Source organism: Lagenorhynchus albirostris, chromosome 2, assembly GCF_949774975.1.
Source record: "Lagenorhynchus albirostris chromosome 2, mLagAlb1.1, whole genome shotgun sequence".
Taxonomy (NCBI): domain Eukaryota; kingdom Metazoa; phylum Chordata; class Mammalia; order Artiodactyla; family Delphinidae; genus Lagenorhynchus; species Lagenorhynchus albirostris.
In genome coordinates, this window is record NC_083096.1 from 120858733 (window position 1) to 120879866 (window position 21134).

General features: G+C 37.7%; 1 protein-coding gene and 1 long non-coding RNA gene across 3 annotated transcripts in view; one reads left to right on the forward strand and one right to left on the reverse strand.

Moving 5' to 3' along the window:
• The window catches only part of SLC44A5 (solute carrier family 44 member 5), a 376131-nt gene that overhangs the window by 188661 nt on the left and 166336 nt on the right, over positions 1-21134 (forward strand). The window lies entirely within an intron of this gene.
• On the reverse strand, positions 9026-16278 carry LOC132516118 (uncharacterized). 2 transcript variants are annotated; one of them, XR_009539260.1, is made up of 4 exons: positions 16128-16278; positions 15112-15184; positions 13229-13368; positions 9026-9200 (listed from the first exon to the last, which is right to left on the reverse strand). It is a non-coding gene; the product is annotated as an uncharacterized LOC132516118 (long non-coding RNA). The 2 variants fall into 2 exon arrangements; XR_009539261.1 differs by having other exon boundaries at positions 15112-15221.

Below are 21134 nucleotides of genomic sequence, written 5' to 3' on the forward strand. Positions count from 1 at the left end.
CTACTCAATTTTATTTTTAAACATAGATAAATAGTATCTTAGCAGCTCAGAACTTGCTGAGAAAACTGGATTGCTTAAATGGGAAAATGCAGTTGGGGTTTGAGAGCATGAGCTGGAAGCAGGGACATGAGTAAGCAACTGGAAGACTTCAGCTGGAAACCTGGTAATTGGTTAACGCGGTTCACCTTTCTTTTTCATTCTTTTGGTGAAGCTTTACTTTTCCTTTCTTTACAAACTTAGCTAACTTCTTCAGTTATTGAAAAAGAAAGCTGTTTGTTTTTTTATACTGATGAAACAGCAGAACTGCATTTAATTGGAAATGTGAAAAAAGAAAGAATAAATTCTTATTTTTATTTTAAATAATAATTGTGTGCCAAAATTATTATTATGAAATTAAAAATCAACCTCTGATTTAAAGAGAGCAATTTAAATTGTTTTCAAAGTGAAATAATAATATACCTTCAAAACAGAAAGTTCTATCATGGCAGATTTGTTCTGTGAGTCAATGTTATTATCTCAATTTTAATCATTGCATTGAAAAGAACAAGTAATTATTTCACACCAGTTATTTCTTTTCCTTATCTCAGGAACTCCTGAAAGTTTTGGTCATCCTTAAAGCCAAAAATACAAAAAATAGTATTATTTTAAAATGTTTCTGATGTAATACTTAGCAGGTTATTTATTCTATACCAAAATATACAAGTAGTAAGAAGAAAAGAATTAATCACTCTTGCTTTCTTTAGATGTCTTCCATAAAACCATAAGAGTAAGAGAGATGTGTGCCTGCAAGGAAAATTTCCATTGGAGTGTAGTTTAGCATTGCTGACAAATTTTAATGTTCCGTACATAAACGTCCAGTGTTCTAGGATAGATTGTGGCAGAGTGTGGAAACAGTAAACATAGGGAATGTTCTCATAGTTACATATCCCTCAGGAAGCAGAATTCCTTTTAACAATAATAGACATTAATAAACAATAATAATGAATTTCTTGGAATACATTTTCAGGATGTTTGATTTTGAGCATTCAGAATACGAATTTGTCCTGAATTTGTGCGTGTCCCATGTGTGTGTGCGTGCATGTGAGAGAGGGAGAGCCAAAGTCCATTTTGTTATATATCAAGGTACGCATTTAAAGTAGATTTTACAGACACATTTTCCAGGAAAACTGAGTTGATGCTGCCAAAGTGAGAGCCCATTAGGATCTACAGAACAAATAATTACTCAAGTCAGTGATTGTGATAAGAACCTTGACCTGATTGGTCAGATGGTCTTGTTAAATGTGATACTTAGCTGGGGCCTTTTTCTTTTTCTTGGTCACTCTGTCAAATAATTCTTGCTAAAGCAACATGTCCTGATAATATTGACATTTTACTCCAACACCTGACTTAGTGATATACCAGCCTAAATAAATATTCACAAAAAATTGTTAGTTATTTGTTAAACTTTTATAAACCTAGTTAAATGCTCTTCTGCAAATATACAAATCAATGTATTCCTTAAGCATAGGGAACATGATGTAAAAGTGCAATACAAAAAATTGGCTTTTTATGTAATGAGCATATTAGACTGAGTCATTGGCATAACAATCTATCGATACTTTAAATATGTTAAATATGGCATGCATGCCTATCAAACTTCTGTAACTCATACCAGTTTCCCCTGTGCATTCCCCTGTGCTGCATCTTTTCAGGGGGCTTTTAAAAAAATTATTTTATTGAAGTATAGTTGATTTACAATGTGATGTTGATTTCTGCTGTACAGCAAAATGATTTGGTTATATATGTATATATACATTCTTTTTCATATTCTTGTCCATTATGGTTTGTCACAGGATACTGAATATAGTTCCCTGTGCTATACAGTAGGACCTTGTTGTTTATCCATCCTCTATATACTAGTTTGTGTCTGCTAACCCCAGCCTCCCACTCTATCGCTCCCCTACCCCAATTCCCCTTGGCAACCACAAGTCTGTTCTCTATTTCTATGTTCACTGCATCTTGATTTACATCATTTCAAGCATTTTTTTCCCCTAAAGAATCTGCTGGAGAACCTTGACTGCACAAACTCTTATCTGTTTTCTGTTCTATTCTTTTTGTATGTTTACTAAGTACTTAAACTATGAATCAGGTATAGTTTCTAGTATGAAATAAAGTAGCTCATAGAATAAAAAGCTTTCCTAAGCAATAGCCTAGAATTGTGTGTGTGCATGTGTGTATGTGTGTGAGTGTTTAAGAAGCACAGAACTAAAAACAGATTAGGGTAAAAGCCATATTAAATTTTTTTTTTTTTTTTTTTGCGGTACGCGGGCCTCTCACTGTTGTGGCCTCTCCCGTTGCGGAGCACAGGCTCCGGACGCGCAGGCTCAGCGGCCATGGCTCACGGGCCCAGCCACTCCGCGGCATGTGGGATCTTCCCGGACCGGGGCACGAACCCGTGTCCCCTGCATCGGCAGGCGGACTCTCAACCACTGCGCCACCAGGGAAGCCCTCTCATACTTTTTATAAATGATTTCACATCATGATCTCATTTTATTTTTCAAGCCGTGACTTAGGTATTGTATTGATTATATCCTTCAACAGAAACTAAGATATAAAAAGGCAAAATTTATTCAGAGTTACATATTGAGTCAAAGACATAAGACTTTAATATAAACTTTCTGTTTCTTGTTTAACTCTCTTTCTACTACATCTTTATATGTTGTAAAACCCAACAATGTAGTTTATAAGTGTTTTATATAGTTGTCTTTTAAATCAGTTAAGGGCCTTTTTTATTTTTTCATGTGCATCAACACTGGTTTTATTTTGAGAAATATTTTATTGTGGGAAATTTTTGTTTATTAAATACAGAGATACCATAATTTAAAAGTTTTGACTAAATATATATTGCTAAATAAATAAACACATCTTACTAACCTCTCACTTCTGACTCTAACTGATAACAGAGTGGGGAAAAGTGGACATTTAGGAAGTAGATATACTTGTAATAACCTATAATGGAAAAGACTCTGAAAAAGAATATATATGTATATATATATGTGTGTGTGTGTGTGTGTGTGTGTGTGTGTGTATATATATGTAAAACTGAATCACTTTGCTGTACACCTGAAACTAACACAACATTGTAAATCAACTATACTTCAATAAAAAAAGAAGTAGGTATAGATTTCAGAGGTAATGGGGAAATGTTTCTCAGTCATCTACTGATTTAAGTGTTGGCCTAAGTGGAGGACGCTAGCAAACTCTCCTTGGATTGGTGTCATCTTGGCATAGAAAAGATGTCCCACACTCCATTTTACTTGAGTACATAGGGTTACCTAATAGACCTGAGTCAAAAATAAATGTCTTAGAAATTCTGAAGAGTTCCTAGAAGAAAGAGAAGACCTAGGAGGTTTTAGTTAAGAGCTCGAGTTGGTTGGACCAGTGGCTGATCATTGGATTTTGAAAGCTCTTCTAGCTATCTTAAATCAGTCATCATCCCATTAATCAGGAAGCCTTGGGAATGATTGGGTTGGGGCTGTAACCTGAGTTATCTTCGAAATGCCTAAAGTACCAACCTGTGCACAGCTGTGTAGACCTCTGCATAAAGCTGCTCTAAAGGATGCTATCTCCATCCTCTAAGAGCCTTTTCCTGTGGCCCTGGCATGATCAGGGGAATTTATGGCTAAAGTAACAGACAGCTGCAGTGATTCTACAGGTAGAATCTATATGTGTTCTTTAGAGGTAGAAACTGCTCTAAAACCCCTCTAAAATATTTCACTTATTTACAAAAAATAGTAGTGGGAGGAAAGGTCATGTGTTAATTTACAGGCCTTTGGGGTGAATAAAATGTGAAGGAAGAATCATCCTTAGAAAAGTGTAGCAAATCTTGCCGTGTATTATTTCTTCTTTATGAACGTGAGGCTAGAGGTGGCACCCATCCTTGGCTGCCTCAGCAGTAGGAAACGACTCTGAAATAACCCAAGTGACTAGGAAGCGCTTGAGAAGTGGACACATTCCTTCTGGCTGTGACTTCATCTTCATTGTCTCCTCTGCGGAAAGCAGGTTTGAAATCTGGCATTGAAATCTGGTGGGCAGTCAGGCTTTTAAAATGTGAAAGCAATCCCAGTCTCCCAATTCCTCCCACCCGACCCCTTTCCCCTGGGATTGACACATGTACATTACTGATACTATGTATAAAATAGCCAACTGATGGGAACATATTGTATAGCACAGGGAACTCTGCCTAATGCACTGTGGTAACCTAAATGGGAGGGAAGTTCAAAAGGGAGGGGATATCTGTATGTGTATGGCTGATTCATTTTGTTGTGCAGTGGAGGCTAACACAACATTGTAAAGCAACCAATTAAAATTAATTTAAAAAAATGTGAAAGCAGGGCACTTAAGTCAATTTTATGATGCGTTCTGGCCAATAGTTGCATGTGCAGCATTATGAAAAGCCTAACTGGCATCAGTCTGTGTTAGAGAGTGAATAAAAAGTAGCAGCACAAATAACTTTAAAAAGACAGATCTAGGAGACAATCCATTATTTGTTCATAACAAATATTTAATCAGCAGCTACTATGACTCAGAACCACTGTTCAGAGTGGTGGGGCATACAGCAGTGGACAAAACAAAGCCCCCGCCTTCTTAGAGCTTATATTTTAATGGAGAAGACAGACAGTAAATAAAATAATGCATGATGACTAATGTAGTCAAAATATTACTATATTTTGAGTCAGAGAAGTGACTTGCTGAGATAACACAGATTTTGCAGCTGTAATCAAGGTCATAGCTGGTTTCTTGGTTGATTCACTAAATGGACTATTTGAGTCTTTGGATTTGAACTACCAGAGTCTCTGAAGTAATATGGGTATCCTCTGTGGGACTTTTTCTTTGGAAAAAGTGGAATTTTATTTTCCATGTCTGTGAGTTTGGGTGTGTTTATGTGTGTGCCTGAGAAAGAGCATATGTCCAGCTGTATGGATTTCATAAACATAGTGATAAGGGGAAAAGACACCCCCCCTCCCATTCCATTTATGTAAAGCCAAAAATAACCAAAACTAAATTATATTATTTAGGAATACATAAGAGATGATAAACTACAAGAAAAACAAGGAAATGATTATCATAAAACTAAAGACAATGATCACCTCTAGCAAGGAGGTAACTGCTTAGTGTTTCATGTATGACTACCATAATTTATTTATCTTCTTTACTTTTGATGGACATTGAGTTGTCTTAAATTTTTGGCTATTACAGATGTTGCTACCATGAATATTATTGTACATATATCTTTATACATACAGTCAGGTTTGGGATATCTATACTTAGGAGTAAAATTGCTTGGTCATAGGGTCAGATCATGCCAAACTTTTCCAAAAGTGGCTCTACCAATGTTCATTCTCACTGACAGCGTATGAGATCTCATTACTCCACATCTTTGTCAACATCATCTTATCAAGCTTTTTACTTTCTCCAAGTGTTTTGGGGTTATATAGTTATTTCTTTTTTGTGGTTTTCATGTATATCTGCTTAATTATTAACAAGATGGAATATTACTTTATTATTGATTGACCATTTGGATTTCCTCCTCTGAAGTTCCTTCCCAAGTCCTTTGCTCACTTTTCCATTAAGCTTTCAGCTGGTCTTTTTCTCTTTAACAGTAGGAGTCCGTTATATACTCTGGGTATTAGTAATTCAATGTTATATGTGTGATTAGTATCCTCTGTGAATGTCTTATCCCGCTTTTTAGTGAGTCTTTTGATAAACAGAATTTCTTATTTTTGTTGCAGTTAAATTTATCATTTATTTCCTTTATGACTAGTACTTTTTGTGCTATTGCTTAATAAATCCTCTGTCTGAGGCTTTATGATTTTATCTTTCACTTTAAGTTTTTCTGGAATCGATTTTTGTGTCTGAGGTGAGGTAGGGGTTCAAGTTTATTATTTTTTTCTTTGTGGATATCCATTGTCCTATCATATTTACTGAAAAGAACGTACACAGGAAAGGTATATTTTGGTCTGTTTTATCATAGTATTTGAAATACTGAGAAAGTATGTCAAAATCTTCTACTGTGATTGTGGATTTGTCTATTTTTCCTTGCAGTTCTACACATGTACACTTAAAATTTTATTAATTGCCTGTATTACATCTTCCTGGTTAATTGGACCTTTTATCATTATGAAGTGACCCTTTTATTGCTAGTAATGCTTTTTACTATAATCTGTTTTCAGAGATTACATACAACTCCTTTCTTTTGGTTATTATTTACATGCTGTATCTTTTTCCATCGTTTTGCCTCAACTTTTTTCTATCCTTATTTTTTGGATATACATATGGCACATAGTTGGATTTTTTTAATCTAGTGTGACAATTTTTATTTCTCACAGGCACATCTAGTCCATTTACATTTAATGTAATTGTCATTATATTTGAGTTTATATATGTCTTAGTCTGCTACAACAAAATACCATAGACTGGGTGGCTTAAACAACAGATATTTGTTTCTCACAATTCTGGTGGCTGGGAAGTCCAAGATCAAGGTGCTGGCTGATTTGCTTACTGGTGAGAGCCCTCTTTCTGGCTTGAAGATGGCTGCCTTCTCACTATGTCCTCACATGGCAGAGAGAGCTGGCTCTGGTCTCCCTTCCTCTTCTTATAAGGACACTGATCCCATTGTGGTGGTTCCACCCTCATGACCTCATCTAAACCTAATTATCTCCCAAAGACCCTTCCTCCAAATACCATCATATTCGGTGTTGGGACTTCAACATATGAGTTTTGGGAGGACACAAACACTCAGTCCATAACAATATACATCACTTTATATATGTACGTATCCCCTTCTTTTCAAAAGTTCACTTCACATCACTTTGCTTTTATGAAAGACCTAAAACAGGTACTAAAACATTAGTACCTGTTTTCATTAACTGAAAGAAATTCGAAGAGGATTTTCACTTTTACAAAAACGGTGAAAAGTGAAAATAGCATTCAGCATTTGTTTTGCAGCGCAGCCCGTGTAGAGGCAGCACACATTCCAGGGAACAAGAGTGGCACCGCCAAGCTCCTTCCCCAGGAACTACACTCAGTCTCAGCATCAAGCTGCCATAGCTTTGTATCTGTAACCATCTGTGCTTCATCTCAATTTATTTTGTGCATCTGTTAGCAAATGTGTCCTAAAGTAATTGCTTCTTTGCTTTACCCCATTTTGGCTTATGAAAGTTTTCATAGAAATGCTCTGCTTTTGGATAATGGGGGAAACCTGTATTGTGCTTTCTCATTGCCCTGTCCTTTATTTTTTTTTTAATAAATTTATTTATTCACTTGTTTTTTTTTTTTGGCTGTGTTAGGTCTTCATTGCTGCATGTGGGCTTTCTCTAGTTGCAGCGAGCAGGGGCTTCTCATTGTGGTGGCTTCTCTTGTGGTAGAGCACGGGCTGTAGGTGCACGGGCTTCATTAGCTGTGGCACGCAGGCTCAGTTGCTCCGCAGCATGTGGGATCTTCCCGGACCAGGGCTCGAACCCGTGTCCCCTGCACTGGCAGGTGGATTCTTAACCACTGCACCACCAGGGAAGCCCACCCTATCTGATCTATAATGATTTTTTTTCTCTTTCTTATCTGATTTTGGATTGGCTAATTTTTCTTCCTATACTATTTTCAAAGTACTATTACGTTTTCTTCCTATACTATTTTCAAAGTAATATATACCGATTCTGCTTTTCAAAAATTATAGCATGCATGCACATTAAAGTTTAAAATTCATTAATATTTTACCTGCTATTTATACAAGAAGCTTACAATACTTCAACTCTTGGATTACATTCTATTATTGTTGTAATTTTCTCTTGTTTTATTTAACCCCACAGGCTTTATTATCAGTGGTTTCTATAGCCACTGATTGTTCTCTTCCTCCCTTCATAGGTCTTCACACTACATTTCTTCTTTCATCAAAGAACTTCCATCTGGCTCACTGTTACTTCTCTCAGAAATACATAATATATTTTAGTGAGATGCTGCTGATGGCAAACTTTCTTTTTTTTTTCCTAAAAGTCTCTCTATTTCACCTTTTTTTGGGGAACATGTTTTCTCTAGATATAGGGATACTAGATATCGAATTCTATGTTAGCAATTATTTTCTTTCATTGCCCCTCTCCATCATCTCTATTCTCTCTTTCTGGAAATCTGATTTGACATATATTAAAACTTCTCACTCTGTACTTAGTGTATCAACTATTCTTTAATATTTTTCATTCTTAGTTTCTCTGTGCTGCATTCTGGATAATTTATTTTGATTTACTTTCTAGTTTGCCAGTTGCCTCTTCAGCTGTGTCTAACCTGATGTCAAACTTATTCACTAAGTTTCACATTTCATTTACTGTATTTTTCACTTCCAGATTCAATTTGATTCATTTTCAAATCTGCTGGGTAATTTTGCATTTTGTATTTCTAGCACGGCAGATTATTTAGGCAAATCCTTGTCCTGAGTGCTAGATTTCCCTTCCCTAGTTTTTCACTCCCTCCTCTAAATCTGCACAGAATGTATAAGAAATAAGCCCCCAAACTTGTCTTTTGACATTGAGCTCACAATATGTTCAGTCTCTTTGTGAAAAATCCATTTTGTGAGCAAAAAAAATTGATGAGCATTTCTGTCTCACATACGCTCCATAGAATTTACAAGTATAAAACCCAGGCTATTTTATCTTTGACTTGATTCAAGGAGACAGGACTCCAGGAAGGAGTGAGATAAGCCCCCAGGCATCCATTCCAAGTGATTATCTTGTTGTGTAACACACCCCCACCCACTACCCTGAGAAAGAAGAAAGAATATCAATCTCTCTCTTTTGTGCTCTCTCTGAATAGAGGTAACAGTTTAGAATGGGTCATGAAGTAGGTCGTATACTCCTGCTGTCTGCTATTCCCCTGATGGTCATTATAAGTGACTAGTTTGACTGAATGGTGAAAGGCCATAGTTTACCACAATTTTCCCTCAATTATCCTATAAGTAGAGGAATCCACATGATACAGATTCTAATAGTGTACTCCACCTGCAGTTTTTATTAGTTGGATTGTGATGCCTTGTGGGTACGAAAAAACAGGTTTTCTTGCCTACATTTCAGGCCCACAAATAGGGATGTTTTTCTAGTGATTATGATCTTCCATCTTCTTGAGTTGTGGCAAAAGTCAAAGTTGATAAGCAGTTTAATTTTGTTCTCATCAATAACCTGTGGACGATATGAGGAAGTAGGAGAGATGTTATCACCAGCTACCAAAGTGCTTTATGCAATTGTGATAAATTGACCACTTCTTGCTATTTTCTTTAGTGTTTATTCTTAAGTTCAATAGAAAGTCTTGTACTCAACTATAACTTTAAAGATAATTTCCTCCTTTTTTTTTACAAAAGTTAATGTTTATATTTATATAATGATGAAAACTATCATTTTTCCTAACCTTTATTCATTTACTGTGCTATTGCCTGAACTCTGTAGATAGAAAGGCAAGATGAAGTCATTTATTTTTATTTTTAGGGTGAGTAAATATGCTCTTCATTTCCTATCTCTGGTTGTGAAATTGTTCTTACAATTTTTAGGAGGTAGAGGAATAGGGACTGGCATCATAATGAAATATATAACCTATGAAACTGGAAGAAAATAAGGAGTTGCTTCAGTGTAATTAGAGTATGTCATGGGTCTTTTTTTTTTTTTTTGAGTGCCACATGTTGAGCAATAAAATACAAATATGGCTAGAAAGAAATATTAGAAAACCCAAGCTGAATAACCTTCAAACTCAATTCATGTTCTTGTTTGCTTCCAGACTCTTTTTAAATCAATATTTATTCAGAATTTTATTTATTCTGAGAAGATGTGTGATTATCCAATAATTCATGGCTGTTCTATAGCACAAATTCACTGCTTTGTCACAGTAGTCAAGAAAAATCATTTTTTCAGAAGTGCATTTCCAATGCCCCCAAACGTGCATCTTTCAGCACTGCCTATAAAATCAGTCTATTAAGATGCAGCCTGAGTGCTTTATGTATGTTTTCTTTTACCTGCTCAGTGAAATGAGGTTGCTTCTTTTAGGTATTACTTCTAGGGTTGGCATTCTAACTAAATGTTAACGATTTGTGTTCATATAGGGCAGACTGTTTCAAATGATGATGCAAACTATTTAGATACCAGCGCTGTGATTAGAAAAACCTTTCTTAAAGTAGGAGATTTGACATTCTGGTGTAACATAGGGTGATTTATCATCCATATGTTTAGGAGGTTACTCAGACTGGGAGAAGAACCACCATTATAAGGTCATGATACCATGGTATTGTTTAGTTTGAATCAGTGCTGAAGGAGTCTCATTTCCGTTTCCATTAATCTTGCCATGTCTAGTATGGGGTCATGTTTCTGCTCAAGATGAGTTTCTGGAATGCACATCATTTTCTGCATGAAGCGTTGCCATCACTATGTGATGAAGCATGGTACCATGCCCTTTCTTTCACCCCCACCAAATGCATTCCTCTGCAGTGCTTCTGGAAATGCCTCATCCGCTCTCACTGCTACAGCCTCAGTCAGGCATCTACCATCTTATGTCTGAAATATGATAGCAATCTTCATGTTGGTGCCTCTGCCTTAACTTTTCTATTTCCTCTGCATCAACCAGAAACAAAAACACATGACGGTTGTGTTACTTTCTCAGGAGACTTGAGGGGCTTTGTACATCCTCCTCCAACTCCCGATGATATACATCATTCCCCTAACTGCTCTCCTCCCCCAGACATTCGCTATGGCTCAGTATGTGCTTTTGTCCAGCCTTCCCATGTGCCACAAAATTCTGTCCTTTAAGCAGGCTCAAAATTCCTCTCCTCCAAAAAGTGATTCCATAAATGTCACACCCATCTTAGTCATTGAAACCATTTTGAATTGTTGGTGTCACTTATAGCCAATGTGACAATTGAACCAAAGTTGAATTGCATCGATTCTGCACAGATCAACTTTGGTTATAAAGGTGATTTACATATCCTTTACTATTTTCCAGTTAGATGGTCACCCCGAAGGCAGAAATTGTTTCCTTCTTTTTTCATTTTTTATGTTTTGCTACTATTATTCTATAAATGACAAAATGGAAGTTCAGAGAGAAAAAAGCAATTCTCTCAAGATCATACAGCTTGTAGGTAGCAGAGATGACATTTGATACCAGGTGATTTGATACCAATTTTTTAAAAAATCTTATTAATAGGTTTTTAATATGATTTTTTTTTTGGCGGTACGCGGGCCTCTCACTGTTGTGGCCTCTCCCGTTGCGGAGCACAGGCTCCAGACGTGCAGGCTCAGCGGCCATGGCTCACGGGCCCCGCTGCTCCGCGGCATGTGGGATCTTCCTGGACCGGGGCACGAACCCGCGTCCCCTGCATCGGCAGGCAGACTCTCAACCACTGCGCCAACAGGGAAGCCCCCTAATATGATTTTTTAAAATTAATTTATTTTATTTACTTTTGGCTGCGTTGGGTCTTCCTTGCTGCGTGCCTGCTTTCTCTAGTTGCGGAGAGCGGGGGCTACTCTTCGTTGCGGTGCGTGGGCTTCTCATTGCGGTGGCTTCTCTTGTTGCGGAGCACGGGCTCTAGGCACGCGGGCTTCTGTAGTTGTGACTCGTGGGCTCCAGAGCACAGGCTCAGTAGTTGTGGTGCACGGGCTTCATTGCTCCGTGGCGTGTGAGGACTTCCGGACCAGGGCTTGAACCCTTGTCCCCTGCATTGGCAGGCGGATTCTTAGCCATGCGCCACAAGGGAAGCCCAGATACCAACTTTTATTCACCAGTATGAGATACTGTCTCCCTTACTTCCTTTGTTAACTCCTACTGATCTTGACATTACAAATTGTATGGTAAATTAATGTTAGTGATAGGGAGAGTAATTTTTTTTTACATAAGTGCATTTTAAGGAGTCTATTAACTTGCTTTTAATCCAAGTTGAAATCTATCTAAAATAATTAGCTGATGATTGTCAAGATTGATCTCCTATTTGTATTTTTATAACCTAAATTAAAGATATGAGAGTTCAAAATTACATTGACATTCTTTTTAAACTTACTCTATAAACATTTATTGAGTGCCTGTTATGTATATATTGATACCAGGCACCAAAGTAGGTAATAGCAATAGAGCAATAACCAAGGTCTAGTTTCTGCCCTGCCGGAGCTATCAATCCAATAGGAGGATAGTTATGTGTATTAGCTTCCTCTGCTGCTGTAATGAATTACCACAAATGAGGTGGCTTAAAAATCACACAAATGGGGCTTTCCTGGTGGCGCAGTGGTTGAGAGTCCGCCTGCCGATGCAGGGGACACGGGTTCGTGCCCCGGTCCGGGAAGATCCGATATGCCGTGGAGCGGCTGGGCCCGTGAGCCGTGGCCCCTGAGCCTGTGCGTCTGGAGCCTGTGCTCCACAACGGGAGAGGCTACAACAGTGAGAGGCCCGCGTAACGCAAAAAAAAAAAAAAAAAAAAAAATCACACAAATGTATCTTATAATTCTGGAGGTCAGAAGTCCAAAATAGGTCTCAGTGGGCTAAAATCTGGGTGTCGGCAGGGCTGTGTTTTTTTCTAGAGACTCTATGGGAGAAGCAGTCTTCTTACATTTCCAGCTTCTAGAAGTTGCCACATTCTTTGGCTCATCACCCGCTTCTGTCATCAAAGCCAGCAATGTCCAGTCAAGTTTTTCTCATCTTGCATCACTCTGACCTTGTTTCCATTGTTGCATCTCCTTCTTTGACTCTTCTGTCTTTCCTTTCTTTCCCCACTTAAGGACTCTTACGATTATATTGGGCTCACCTAGATTATCCAGGATAATCTCCACATCTCATGGTTCTCAACTTAATTAAATCTGCAAAGTCCCTCTTGCCATGTAAGGCAACATTCACAAATTTTGGCATTAGGACATGGGCATCTGTCTACCACTGCATGTAAACAAACACCTTGTTGGTACAGTGTATCAAGGGCAACAGTGCAAATAATAGAAGTATGTATGTCTCAGAGATGAATGGAATTAGTTACCGTGGGGTGGGGTTATATGAAAGTTCTCAACATTGGTCTCCAGTCAAAGTGGGCTCCACTTACTGGCACAGTGTCCTGTAGAATGTCTTTAGTCCTTGTTCTCCTTGACAGTGAGTGGGAAGTTTGTAAGGGGAACTGTAGGCTTCCTTTAACCATTGCCAAGGGAACAAAGAGGGGAAAGCCATATTATTCAAAGGACAGTATGCAAGATACCTGATTTTGTAGGGGAACCATAGCAGTACAGATTGGCTAAAAGATCAAGTTAAAATGAAGGGTGGCAGGAGATGAGCCTGGTGAGATGGGCCAGGTGGAGAAAGGCCAGATGTGCTGGGCTGATAAGTCAGAACATCATCCTGTAAGAAATGGCAAAGAACATGGCTCCTTATCCTTTGCTGAGACTTAGAGGAAAGAGAACCCTTTCCTTGTAAGAAATGACAGGCCCTTATTTATGGACACAGCACCTTATACATGTTTGAAAAATAAAGTAAAACAAGTATTTAATTATTCACAATTTTCCACTGACTGTTGTTGAATATCAAAGCAAGACAATTTTGTACGACACTATTTTCCCATGCTTGTTGGAAAGTTATCTGATGTGCTTGCTCATAATAGTTCTAAGTTCTAGGATACTTGTTTACCCCACCTTAGTTCTCCCTTCTCTAAGTCACATTAGATCCTCTGAAGGAGACTACCTGAAGGAATAAAATTAAATGTCTCAGAATTTTGATTTTAATAGCTGATCAATGGTAGTTATATTGTCATTTAAACAGATTGCATTTAAGAAAGAAAAGAGTCTTTCTAAGCATGGCTGGCTGCTTTATCTTGACATTTTCATTCGACAGAGTCATGTGCCATCAGCACCCATGAAGTGAATTAATTACCTGGACTGTTTTTCATAATATTCATGAATTATTTCTAGTAAGAAAAAATTGTATCGTATGCATGCAGTATAAACTGTTAGCTACGATAACAAATGTGCAACTGTCTGTAATGAATATTTTTTAGCGATTGTATTGTCACAACACTTTTGGTGATCAGAGAGTCATAAGAACTGAAAAAGCTTTTAAAATGATTACCTAATCTTAATTTCTTTTTCTTTAAGTGAGAAATATGAATTGCATTTAATTAGCTAAGCTATGTGATAGTGAAACACTGTATCTCCTTTTACTTAGCTGGCCCCTCAGTCAATTTATTTCAGAGATGCAATTAGAGCACATGAGAGCCTCAGAAAAAGCAATGCCTTGTATTGATTTCAGGAAATAAAAAATTTGCATGACAATACAAATTCTGTCAGCACATGGGGCAGGCTGAAGTCATCACTTTTCAGCTGCCATTACTATATGAAATCAGCTAAATCTTATCATTTGACTGTGGTCTTAGTGTATTTGCAACTGAAATATAAGGCAGCCAGAATTTACAATCAAAAAGTGTCAGCTTTTCAGATTTGACAATAGCATTTCATTTATACTACAGTCCACTTTTTCACTTTGTGAGGTGCAAATCACACCAAAATTAGAAGCCAGACTAGACACTTTTAAACCAGTTTTCCCCATTTTTATGTAAAAAGCAAATAATTTCAGGATCAATATAAGTTTTTAACCTCTTTCAATATATCGCCTCTCCCCACTCATCTATGGAATTTCTCTAAGATCATTATTGAGAAATTCACTGCCAGGTAGCTCAACACAGGCTTTGGGATCAGACCATCTGCCTTTGAATGCCATCTCCACCCCTTATTAGCTGAGTGAGCTAGGGCAAATTAGCTTATCCTCTGTGACTCAACTTCCTTATCTATAAAATTGAAGGATAACAATGGCATACATCACAGAATTATTGGTAGCATTAAATGATATAATAAATATACCAGTGCTATTGTATTGCACAGCTCAAGGGGGTACAATTCACACTGTGTTCTATGTGGAATTGTGAAAAATGACATATCTGTGTGTAAATCACTTAACAGCAGTTCCTGGTACAAATAAGCATTCGTTTAATAATCATTTTTCTGTGGAATTTATAATCCTTCTTTCTTGAAATTCTTGAGCTTTCTTGAATATCACTTTTCTGCTTCTCTTTCTATAACTGTTATCTCTTACCCTTAATTGTGGTGTTTCCCAAAGCTCATACGCATCTGATGACCTACTTTTCTCTTACTCCATCAGGTTTGGTCTGTTATGTACATCTAGAATTAAGGACTGTGCATGAACTAAGACAGAGGTTAAGAATGACATTCAGAATAAAATCAAGTGGCCTAGTGGTCTTCAAATCTGATTGTGCATCAGAATTATCTGATGGGATATTAAAAATTACACATTCTAGGGCTTCCCTGGTGGCGCAGTGGTTGAGAGTCTGCCTGCCGATGCAGGGGACACGGGTTCGTGCCCCTGTCCGGGAAGGTCCCACATGCCGCAGAGCGGCTGGGCCCGTGAGCCATGGCCGCTGAGCCTGCGCGTCCGGAGCCTGTGCTCCGCAACGGGAGAGGCCACAACAGTGAGAGGCCCGCGTACCGCAAAAAAAACCAAAAAACAAAAAACAAAAATTACACATTCTAGGTCCACCCCAGACCTACAGAATTGTAGTACTTTGTGTGGAGGGGCTGGAAATTGTACCACTCCCCCCCAAAAAGTTTTCGAGATATTTTAGCTGTTCAGCCAGTTTGGGGATGGAAATCTGGAACCAGCAAGAATATCGGCACTAGTGTTCCACATCAGAGTGGAAGGTCCAAGTCAAAAAGCACAGGGGCTAGAGACCTGGTGGGAAATAGAGGCCAAGTTCAGAGTCAGTCAAGAGCAGGAGAGACCTATCCATTCATGACCCCCTCTGCGCTCCACAGCACCCTCTGCATGTCTCTATCATGGCTCTTAACACCAGTGTTGATATTATAGTCTTGAGCTTATATTTCTTACTCAACTGTGAGATTTGTGAAAGCAGACTTAGTCTCCAGAATTCATCCTTGAATCCCCACCACCTTTTTATTGCAACGATAAAATAATGTTGTTAAAATGAGTTATTGAAACCCTAAGTCAGATCAAGAGAGTGAGTGTATTAGTGCGACTACTTGGTTGCCTGTACCTAGCAAAAAGCAAGAAAAAGGACTTCAGTATAAGGATACAGTGTATCTCATGAAACTCAACCCCAGGTCTCAGGTAGGGACTGGAACAGGAAGCTGAAGTCTATCAGGATTTCCATCTTCACTTCTCCTTGTACATCTGCTTCAGTAATTTCTTTCTGAAAGCTCGCTTTCTCTGCTTCTCTGGTCTTCAAGCTTTATATTTTGCAGTTCTGATCTCCTGATGACTGACTCACTGTCTATTCTAATTCTAATTCCTGGGATAGAGTGGCCAGAAATGACTGGCCTAGTTTGGGTCTAGTGTCCAAACCAGATCTAGTCACTGATTGCCAAGGAGCAGGCACATGGGAGAAACTTGGCAGCCAGAGACCATGCCTGTGGATTACAGAGGAAGTCAGTTCCCAGAGAAGGGGTGACTAGATACCCTGAAATGTATTTGTCACCATGAGGCAGAGCCAGACAAGCAGTCAGAAAGGAAGCTGACTGTGTGTCAGAGAACTGAAGGATATACAGACTGTCTCAAACAGGAAGCATTTTACTCACTTCCCCGAGTAGGAACCGATGCTGGCATTGCAGGGTATGACCAACATGGGTCTGTTCTGCTGCAACGAGACAGGGACGAGTGTGGCTCCCAGGTGCATTATTTACCACCTGGGTGACAGTGGGTACAGTCCTTAGCCTCTTTATGCCTGTTTTTTTGCATATGTAAAGAGAAGCTAATAATGGTTTCCAGTCTTCCTACACAATAAGGTTATGCTTTCAAAGTAAACAAAATAATGCATAAGAGCACTTAGTACAGTGCTAAAAACGTATTAAACGTTTAATGCTAAAAACATATTAAATGTTACTGTTATTGTCATTATAACAAGAGATCCTGATATTCTTTATGGAAAATTTATTACTTTTCATGTGGTAACGTTATGACTGCCAAATATTTATCTCAAGATTTGACCCAAGACTTCAGTTTTTTTTCTAATTCTTTAAATTGAAATAGAGTTGATTTACAATGTTGTGCCAATGTCTGCTGTACAGCAAGGTGACTCAGTTATACACATATACACATTCTTTTTTTATTATTAATTTAACATCTTTATTGGAGTATAATTGCTTTACAATGGTGTGTTAGTTTCTGCTGTGTAACAAAGTGAATCAACTATACATATATTCCCATATCTCCTCCGTGTTGGGTCTCCCTCCCACTCTCCCTATCCCGCCCCTCTAGGTGGACACAAAGCACCAAGCTGATCTCCCTGTGCTATGCGGCAGCTTCCCACTAGCTATCTGTTTTACGTTTGGTAGTGTATATATGTCAATGCTACTCTCTCACTTCATCCCAGCTTACCCTTCCCCCTCCCAGTGTCCTCAAGTCCATTCTCTACATTTGCAACTTTATTCCTGTCCTGCCCCTAGGCTCACCAGAACGAGTTTTTTTAGATTCCATATATGTGTTAGCATACGGTATTTGTTTTTCACTTCCTGACTTACTTCACTCTCTATGACAGACTCTGGGTCCATCCACCTTACTACAAATAGCTTAATTTTGTTTCTTTTTATGGCTGAGTAATATTCCATTGTATATATGTGCCACATATTCTTTATCCATTCGTCTGTCGATAGACACTTAGGTTGCTTCCATGTCCTGGCTATTGTAAATAGAGCTGCAATGAACATTGGGGTACATGACTCTTTTTGAATTATGGTTTTCTCAGGTTATATGCCCAGCAGTGGTATTGCTGGGTCGTGTGGTAGTTCTATTTTTATTTTTTTAAGTAATCTCCATACTGTTCTCCGGAGTGGCTGTATCAATTTACATTCCCACCAACAGTGCAAGAGGGTTCCCTTTTCTCCACACCCTCTCCAGCATTTATTGTTTGTAGATTTTTTGATGATGACCATTCTGACTGGTGTGAGATGATATCTCAATATAGTTTTGATTTGCATTTCTCTAATGATTAATGATGTTGAGCATTCTTTCATGTGTTTGTTACCAATCTGTGTATCTTCTTTGGAGAAATGTCTATTTAGGTCTTCTGACCATTTTTGGATTGGGTTGTTTGTTTTTTTGATATTGAGCTGCATGGGCTGCTTGTAAATTTTGGAGATTAATCCTTTGTCCGTTGCTTCATTTGCAAATGTTTTCTCCCATTCTGAGTGTTGTCTTTCTGTCTTCTTTATGGTTTCCTTTGCTGTGTAAGAGCTTTTAAGTTTCATTAGGTCCCATTTGTTTATTTTTGTTTTTATTTCCATTTCTCTAGGAGGTGGGTCAAAAAGGATCTTGCTGTGATTTATGTCACAGAGTGTTCTGCCTATGTTTTCCTCTAAGAGTTTGATGGTGTCTGGCCTTACAATTAGGTCTTTAATCCATTTTGAGTTTATTTTTGTGTATGGTGTTAGGGAGTGTTCTAATTTCATTCTTTTACATGTAGCTGTGCAGTTTTCCCGGCATCACTTATTGAAGAGGCTGTCTTTTCTCCATTGTATATTCTTGCCTCCTTTATCAAAGATAAGTTGACCATATGTGCATGGGCTTATCTCTGGGCTTTCTATCCTGTTCTATATTTCTGTTTTTGTGCCAGTACCATACTGTCTTGATTACTGTAGCTTTGTTGTATAGTCTGGATTCTGAGAGCCTGATTCCTCCAGCTCCATTTTTCGTTCTCAAGGTTGCTTTGGCTATTCGGGGTCTTTTGTGTTTCCGTACAAATTGTGAAAATTTTTGTTCTAGTTCTGTGAAAAATGCCAGTGGTAGTTTGATAGGGATTGCATTGAATCTGTAGATTGCTTTGGGTAGTAGAGTCATTTTCACAATGTTGATTCTTCCAATCCAAGGACATGGTATATCTCTCCATCTATTTGTATCATTTTTAATTTCTTTCATCAGTGTCTTATAATTTTCTGCATACCGGTCTCTTGTTTCCTTAGGTAGGTTTATTCCTAGGTATTTTATTCTTTTTGTTGCAATGGTAAATGGGCGTGTCTTCTTAATTTCACTTTCAGATTTTTTATCATTAGTGTATAGGAATGCCAGAGATTTCTGTGCATTAATTTTGTGTCCTGCTACTTTACTAAATTCATTGATTAGCTCTAATAGTTTTCTGGTAGCATCTTTAGAATTCTCTATGTGTAGTATCATGTCATCTGTAAACAGTGACAGCTTTACTTCTTCTTTTCCGATTTGGATTCCTTTTATTTCTTTTTCTTCTCTGATTGCTGTGGCTAAAACTTTCATGTTGAATAATAGTGGTGAGAGTGGGCAACCTTGTCTTGTTCCTGATCTTAGTGGAAATGGTTTCAGTTTTTCACCATTGAGGATGATGTTGGCTGTGGGTTTGTCATATATGGCCTTTATTATGTTGAGGAAAGTTCCCTCTATGCCTACTTTCTGGAGGGTTTTTATCATAAATGGGTGTTGAATTTTATCAAAAGCTTTCTCTGCATCCATTGAGATGATCATATGTTTTTTCTCGTTCTGTTTGTTAATATGGTGTATCATATTTATTGATTTGCATATGTTAAAGAATCCTTGCATTCCTGGGATATACCCCACTTGGTCATGGTGTATGATCCTTTTAATGTGTTGTTGGATTCTGTTTGCTAGTATTTTGTTGAGAATTTTTGCATATATGTTCATCAGTGATATTGGCCTGTAGTTTTCTTTCTTTATGACATCTTTTTCTGGGTTTGATATCAGGGTGATGGTGGCCTCATGGAATGAGTTTGGGAGTGTTCCTCCCTCTGCTATGTTTTGGAAGAGTTTGAGAAGGATAGGTGTTAGCTCTATTCTAAATGTTTGATAGAATTCTCCTGTGACGCCATCTGGTCCTGGGCTTTTGTTTGTTGGAAGATTTTTAATCACAATTTCAATTTTAGTTCTTCTGATTGGTCTGTTCATATTTTCTATTTCTTCCTGGTTCAGTCTTGGAAGGTTGTGAATTTCTAAGAATCTGTCCATTTTTTCCAAGTTGTCCATTTCATTGGCATATAGTTGCTTGTAGTAATCTCTCATGATCTTTTGTATTTCTGTAGTGTCAGTTGTTACTTCTCCTTTTCATTTCTAATTCTGTTGATTTGAGTCTTCTCCCTTTTTTTCTTGATAAGTCTGGCTAATGGTTTATCAATTTTGTTTATCTTCTCAAAGAACCAGCTTTTAGTTTTATTGATCTTTGCTATTGTTTACTTCATTTCTTTTTCATTTATTTCTGATCTGATCTTTATGATTTCTTTCCTTCTGCTAACTTTGGGGTTTTCTTGTTCTTCTTTCTCTAATTGCTTTAGGTGGAAGGGTAGGTTGTTTATTTGAGATGTTTCTTGTTTCTTAAGGTAGGATTGTATTGCTGTAAACTTCCCTCTTAGAACTGCTTTTCCTGCATCCCTTAGGTTTTGGGTTGCCGTGTTTTCACTGACATTTGTTTCTAGGTATTTTTTGATTTCCTCTTTGATTTCTTCAGTGATCTCTTGGTTATTTAGTAGTGTATTGTTTAGCCTCAATGTGTTTGTTTCTTCTTACACCTTTTTTCCTGTAATTGATATCTAGTTTCATAGCGTTTTGGTCGGAAAAGATACTTGATACTTTTTCAGTTTTCTTAAATTTGCCAAGGCTTGATTTGTGATCCAAGATATGATCTATCCTGGGAATGTTTCATGAGCCCTTGAGAAGAAAGTGTATTCTGTTGTTTTTGGATGGAATGCCCTATAAATATCAATTAAGCCCATCTTGTTTAATGTATAATTTAAAGCTTGTGTTTCCTTATTTATTTTCATTTTGGATGATCTGTCCATTGGTGAAAGTGGGGTGTTAAAGTCCCCTAATTGATTGTGTTATTGTAAGTTTCCCCTTTTATGGTTGTTAGTATTTGCCTTATGTATTGAGGTGCTCCTATATTGGGTGCATAAATATTTACAATTGTTATATCTTCTTCCTGGATAGATCCCTTTGTCTCTTGTAATAGTCTTTGTTTTAAAGTCTATTTTGTCTGATATGAGAATTGCTACTCCAGCTTTCCTTTTATTTCCATTTGCATGGAATATCTTTTTCCATTCCGTCACTTT